Below are 7,456 nucleotides of genomic sequence, written 5' to 3'. Positions count from 1 at the left end.
AAAAAAAAAAAAACAGTATCTATAAAGTCAATACAAGTTTTGTTAAAATATGTGTACACTCATCTTTAAAATGAATAAAAGATTTATGTTAACATGTTAAGACTATAAATTTTAGTAAGCTAGTAGATGATTTTTGTATTTGGTCATATTTTACTCTAAAATTTCTACAACCATTATATATTGTGTTCAGGGCAAAAGTAATAAAGATTATTTGGAATATATTTGTTGTCCTGTCAGAGAAAAGAAAATCACAGTGCTATCACCATTCATTTAACCAGCACTCATGGGTGCCCACGGGTGGCCAGCCTGAGCGAGGCCCTCTGGACACAGGCCTGAGCCTCAAAGTCCCAGTCTAGGGCGGAAGAGATGGGGATTCAGCCAGGACCTACTCAGGGCTGCCAGCGCACCTGCAGCTCTGAGGGGTGACGTGGAAGTGACCCAGGCTTCACGGATGAAGCCAGAATTCTGCTGAGTGTTGGAAACATGAGTTAAAAATCGATACTTGGAGAAAAGGGCAGGGCCTTGGGGTGAGATGGGATGCTGAGAGCCTGGAGACTTGGAAACTTTGGGGCCTGGGCAGGATGTCTGGGCCCGGGCCCAGGTGGGAGGAAGGAGCTGGCAGACAGGGCTGGTGTACTGTGGGAGTGGACAAGGGTGTTTTCTTCCTCTAGACAAGGATTCGCCAAGGACCATACCACAGAACTCTGGTCCTAAGAGACGTTCTGTGAGGAAAAGACTTCTTGCCGCGTTCTGGATTTAGGATTCAAATATGCTTTTGTTGGAGGCTCACAACATACAGTCAAGAGAGACATCGTCTCACTGCCTGTGGACACACAGGGATGGTAAGGTGAAAAGCGATTCATTTTATGCTTATGAAGTTCATTGATGCACTTGGAGGTACAGGAAGAAAAGAGACCAATTAAAAGACCATTTTTTGAGTTCAAACAAGAGATGTCGGTGTGATGGAACAGGACAGTGTCAGTAGGGCTGGGAAAGAAAACAGACTTCAGAGATAAGCCAGGGGCAGGGCAGGCTGGCACTTGCTGAGTTTAACTCAATAGGAGATTGAGTTAAACTCAGAGCTCAGCAGAATTCCCACATCAGATTTAATAAATGATGCTTTCCCTTAGAAAGGTTTCACTAAGGCCGCCTGTGCTGCTCAGCTGTGAATTTGGGTCCATTTTCAACAGAGCAGTCACAGCCTCACAGGAACCCCAGCACTGTACCCCACTGCAGCTGGCCCATATCACCTAAGTCTCAATACTTAGGGGCCATCACTCCCAGTCACTTTCCAGATCTATTCAGTGATAATTATGATAGCTATCATAGTAATAACTAACATTTATGGAGCTTTAGAGTAAATTAACTCATAACTCACTTAATTACCACAATCACGAAGAAGATTCTATTAGGCAGTTAGGGCAAGGAAATGAATACCTAAAGAAAATTAATGGCCAATATATCCAGGAGCCCCAGGAAACATTTGTCAGAGCTGATTAAGCCAAGAAGTACCCAGAGAAGGGAAGGCAGTCCCCCACCCCTACCCACTGCACAGGCTGATAAAACCACACCCCAGGAGTGCAGTAGAGGGGGAATGATTTAGAAACTCCTGCCCAGACCAATAAGCCAACACCCAGGGAATTCCTGCACAGAAACCACAGATAAGGAGTGGGTGAACAGCCCCCTGCATCCCATTTCAGCAAGGAACACCCCACCATTCTGAGAGCTGTTTTTCCATGGACTCTGTCACAGTAGAATCACTTGCAGGTGTATTTTCCTGGCCACAGTCAAGAACCAAGGAACCCTCAAATCCAATAACAATCCTGTTATTAGTTTATAAGCAAAAGGAGGTTCTGAGCAATAAAGGACTTATTTAAGAGTGCAAGGGAAGAACATGAAAATTATGTATGGGAATTCTTTCTTATTCTGCCCATTAATCTTTTGTCATATTTTTGAACTTTTATCCATTTTCATTTTTTAAAAAATAAAGTCTAGCTGTGTTGAATGACAATTGTTGAAGGAATCTATATTGCATTTTATTTATTTTTTTTTAAGATTTATTTATTTATTCATACAGAACTGGGGTACAGGCCAGAGATGCGGAGGATGAGAGGATTCACCAGAGACAGAGTGGGGAGCAGAACAGGCAGATAGATGAAGTACACTGCTGAGGGGAGCAGTGGGCGGGTCAGGAGAGGTCTGCCGCGCCATGTGATCACCTCCCAGGCAGGCAGGAATCGAACTCATGGGGAAGTGGCTTAACCTTCTTAGTGCTGTGCTTTAACCCGCTGCACCACCAGGGAGGGCCTCTATATTGCATTTATTCCCCTTCCCCACTTACTCTTTTGGCTCTTTCTCCTTCACCCCCCGCTTAGCCTCAGAAACCCCACTTTGGTTATCAATGTCTGCAAGTTTGTCATTATTTTACTTTGTCCTTTCAGCTGCTTTGATTCCTTACTTTGCTCGTACATGTGAAATCATCCAATATTTGTCTTTATGTTTCTGACTTACTTGTCTCCGTAGTTGCCTTGAATTCCTCCCATTTTTGCTGTAAATCCTTATCCCTGAGTAGTACTCCATTGTATGTCTGTACCACATCTTGATCCAATACGCTATCCTTGGGCACTTAGGTTGTTTCCAAATTCTAGCTATGTAAACAATGTAATAAACTTTGTGGAGCTTGTAAATTTTTAGTTGATGAGTTCATATTCTTCATATAGATACCTGAAAGTGGGAATGCTGGGTTACATGGTATTACCATCTTTTGTCTTTTTAAGCTTTCCAAAATGGCTGGACCATTTTATTTGCCCACCAACAATGTATTAGGACCCACCAACAATGTATTAGGACTCCTTTTTCAAGAGAAGGTAGAGTGACTATTATACAAAGTCTCTCTGCTATTGTTGAATGAAAGACTCATACCCATTTCTGGAACTTTAGAACCTGGTATGGTAGAGAGGGGGGCTCACAGAGTCTGTGTGCAGGACAGGGTCTGCCTCGGGAGGGCTGTAGGGAGAAGGGTAAAGAGACCCTTGGTAGAACTCCGGAACAGTAGATTCATGACTACAAATGCAGCTGCTATACTGCTGGAGAGCAACCAGACATCCCTGAGGAGGGGAGCTCAAGGGCAGTGGAAGGTCTTGGTGTCTGCCAGCATGGGGTCTTACAAGGTGGCAAATGTCAGCTGAAGTTGGGTTAACTACTTGATATGAATAGCTAGAATATGAACTAATGGATATGAAAATGGATAAAAGTTCAAAAATATGACCAAAGATTAATGGGCAGAATAAGAAAGAATTCATGTTCTTCCCTTGCGCTCTTAAATAAGTCCTTTATTGCTCAGAACCTCCTTTTGCTTATAAACTAATAACAGGATTGTTACTGGATTTGGGGGTTCCTTGGTTCTTGACTGTGGCCAGGAAAATACACCTGGCAAGTGATTCTACTAAATTGACTCACCTGTGCCTCCAATCTCTGGTTCCCTGCTGCCCTGGCTCTTATCTCTTACCTTCTGCTGGGGCCAGTGCTCTGGTCATCTAGACAAGGACAGAGGCTCTGCTCTGTGAAGTAACAAATACCTAAGGATCCTGGGTAAATAAACTATGATTATATCTTGCAGTTGTGTACATAATATATAGCCAGTTCATCAAGACAAGAAAAGAAAGTGAATCCCTAACTCCTAAAAACTTAAAGAAGAGACAGAGGAACATACTACAAATGATGGAACAAAGACCCCTGGAAGAATTCTCCATCTAGCAGAATTGCACAACCTGCCTGATGGAGGCTTGAAGGTAACAATTGTAGACAATCTTGTCAAAATAAGGAAAACAATGGGTGAGCAAAAGCAGGAATACCCCAGGAACAACTATACTTATATTAAATACAATAGTTCCCAGTTTAAAAAGGTAGTAAGAGGACCCTCCTTGGTAGTGCAATGGGTCAAAGCACAGCACTACGAAGCCAGCCGCTGCCACTTCATGAGTTTGATCCCCAGCCAAGGAGGTGACCCACATGGTGTGACAGACTTCTCCTGATCACCAGCTGCTCCCCTCAAGAGTGTACTTCATCAATTGGCCTGTTCTGTTGCCCCACTCTGTCTTTGGTAAATCCTCTCACCACCCCTGCACCTCTGGCCTGTTTCCCAGTTCTGTATGCATAAATAAATAAATCTTTTTTTAAAAAAAATGAAATGGTAGTAATGTTACAGGGTAGCCCAGAGTGGACTTGGGCTGCCTGTATGTGGGACCTCACTCACGTGCTCAAAATGCAGAAATGCAGGCACACACAAAAAGGGTAATGGGTTTATTTACAAAAAGGGAAAGGAAAAGGAAACAACCTAGGGAAAGAGAGAGGGATACAAAGTAACAGGAATATCTTACCACTGGGCTAACTTGGAGCTCTAGTCCCAAACTAACAGCTGCTAGCCTCAGTCACATGGTCTGAGAGCAGTTGCTCCAGAGAGAGAGAACAGTTACCTCTCCAGAGTGACAGTTGGAAAACCGCTTCTATTTATCCCCCAAGTCCCAGAATGCCTGCTTAGCTCTGCCCTTAGGTCCTCACAGTTCTCTCCTTGGTACTGCTGGGAGTTGTAGTTTCTCATCACTGGAGTAGGGGGTGGAATCCAGAAAGCTGGAGTAGGGATGGAATCCACCAAACTCTGCAGAGTTCTTTTAGGACATCCTTCCCCTTAACAGTAAAAGACAGAGAAGGACATTAAGTTATGACTGTGGGAGAGTGGCAGGGGATATTGCAAGAAAAGATGATGATTTGAACCAGAGAAGTACTGGAAGAGAACTCAATCTTTTGGGGAGAACCCATTTTTAAAGGGAACCAACAGTATTTGCTATAACCCTAAGTTTCCTTTGGGATACATACAGCTCTTCTCTCATCCTGATTGTTTCCTCGTTGCTGAGACTTCTCTGGAGTAATGGGATCCCTCAGGAAAGGAAAGAATAGTCCTGAAGTGATACTGGGATCTCTTTGATCCATGACACCCAGGGGCCTCATTAAAGCACCAAACTGTTCTCCCAGGGAGCTGCTGAAATGCAGTGGCTGCTGGGGAATAGCTGAAATAGGACCTTCTTAGAGACCATTCTATGTTTGCAGGAGCTGCCCAAGCCAACTGTGAGACATGGGTGTGGAGGAGGGGTGAGTACTGGACATTGGATCAGAGTGGAAGGATCGGTAAGGGGCATGAAGGGTGGTCCAGGCGCCTGGGAAGTCTCCCTTCACCACATTGCTGTTAGTACAACTCTGGAATGTTGCTGTCTAAGGATGGTGCAGAAGCAGCAAGTCCAGTAAGAGAGGTCCCTGGAGAAAAACAGATTTGGATTGTATCCTTTAATACTGTGCGACATCAGGTATTCTCTCTATATCTCAATTTCTTTTTTTTAGAAATTCAGAATTTTTGAAAAAGGACTATGAAGACAAAATAATTTAGCAATAATAGTTGCTGTTTGAGGGCTGACTGCTCTGAAGTCTCAGTGTTAAGTCACTACATGTAGTCTCAATTAATCATCAGCATAAATTACTTCCATTATCACTGGTTTCTAGGAAAACTTTCTAGAAGAAAACATAGATCAGTTTAGACAACTGTCTCAAGGTTACTTTTGTTTAGAGATGGAATGAGGGCTAGAACCCAGGTCTGATTCTAGTTGCCACACTCTTAGCATCTGTGCTCTTACATCAATCCTGTCTTGGATGTAAAGTTGCTGGTTCATGGTAAGCTACAGGAAAATGCCTTCTATCCCTTACCTATTCCTCACCTTAATGACATTTCAAGGGCACAGACTAGAACAGACATGTTCCTTCTTTGAGGAAGGCAATATACAGACTTTCCACTTGTACTTGGTTTCATTTCTCCTGCTTTCTAGTTGGCTTTGAATATTTCAGTTAAAAAATTGCCAAGGAGGCCCTCCCTGGTGGCGCAGCGGGTTAAAGCACAGCACTAAGAAGCTAAAGCCACTCCTGCATGAGTTCAATTCCCGCCTGCCCCGGAGGTGACCACATGGCGTGGCAGACCTCTCCTGACCCGCCCGCGGCTCCCCTCAGCAGTGTACTTCGTGGATCTGCCTGTTCTGCTCCCCACTCTGTCTCTGGTGAAGCCTCTCGCCACCCCTGAGCCTCTGGCCTGTACCCCAGTTCTGTATGTACAAATAAATAAATCTTTAAAAAAAAATTGCCAAGGAAAGAATTTTGTTTATTCAGGGAGTGGAAAACCTGGGTAGTTGTTTTGAAAGAGGAAGTAATAGAGGAACTATTGGATCAGGAATCCATTTTTTTTTTGTAACAAACTTTTTAAACCATTGTAATAATTTCATAAAGGCGTTAATTCAATATGTGTTAACCAATACTCATAACTTGTGCTAAATTTGTAGATAGAGAGGTAAGACATTTATTCTTCATCCTTAAGAAACTCCACCAAACAGTGTCTGTACCAGCATAGGTGTGGAGAGTAATGATATTAAATGTGTTATCAGAGCCCAGAGGAATGAGAAATATAATGGAAATCACAGAAGACTTTCATTATTATGATTTTAATAATATAAGAAAGCAAAGAAGGGCATTTCAACTAAGAAGGGCATTTAATAATACTGGTAATAATAGCATCTGATGAAATATCGCAGTGTCCCAGATTGAACACCACACAATGCTTACTCGAAGTTCAGCACCAAGGATAGCTCCATCACGGTAAAAGCGGTGGCGTGTCCCTCAGTGGTACAGCTCAGAATCACTTCACTCATACATCCAACATTTATAATGCCTACTACATGGCAGACACTGTTCTATAATCAGATGATATACAATGAATCAAGGAGATAAACACCCTGCATTCTTGTCAAGGAAAGAAACTGACAATTAAAAATTACATAGTATATTAGAAAATGTTAACTACTAAGAAAGTTTGATCTGGAGAGGGGAGTGAGGGTCTGGGATATTTCATTTTAAACAGGGTGATCAGAAAAGACTGAACTATTCCTAGAGGGTATGACATTTGAACACATCCTTGAAGGAGGTGAGGGCATGGACCACAAAGATCTGAAAAGAGAATTTGTAGCTGTGGGAACAATAAACACAAAAGCTTTGAAAATGTCTTGAATGAAAGACAGCAGAAGGCTGTGAGACTGGAGAAGACAGAATGAGAAGTGCGTAGGTTTTCAAAATAAGGCTTTTTTACACACAACTCCTACCACAGAGTCCTTGAATTTTATCAGAACTAGTTTGTTAGGCAGACAAGTATTAATGAATCTAAACTAACTGCCTGGAGCCTGGAGCAATGGTAAGCTCATTTACATAGAATGTTTCTCTGGGTGTGGAGGCAGATGTCTTGGCTTGATTGTTTAACTCTGGGATGCCTTTGTTGCCTGCAACTGTAGACCTCACTAGGCAGTCTCTCCTTGAGCCTGCAAAGGATTTCAGAATACTATGTCCTCTTCTTTCCCTCAGAAGGAAGGCC

This window comes from Condylura cristata, unplaced genomic scaffold (genome assembly GCF_000260355.1).
Source record: "Condylura cristata isolate star-nosed mole 26May11 unplaced genomic scaffold, ConCri1.0 scaffold00008, whole genome shotgun sequence".
NCBI classification, from domain to species: domain Eukaryota; kingdom Metazoa; phylum Chordata; class Mammalia; order Eulipotyphla; family Talpidae; genus Condylura; species Condylura cristata.
This window is presented reverse-complemented; position numbering follows the sequence as displayed.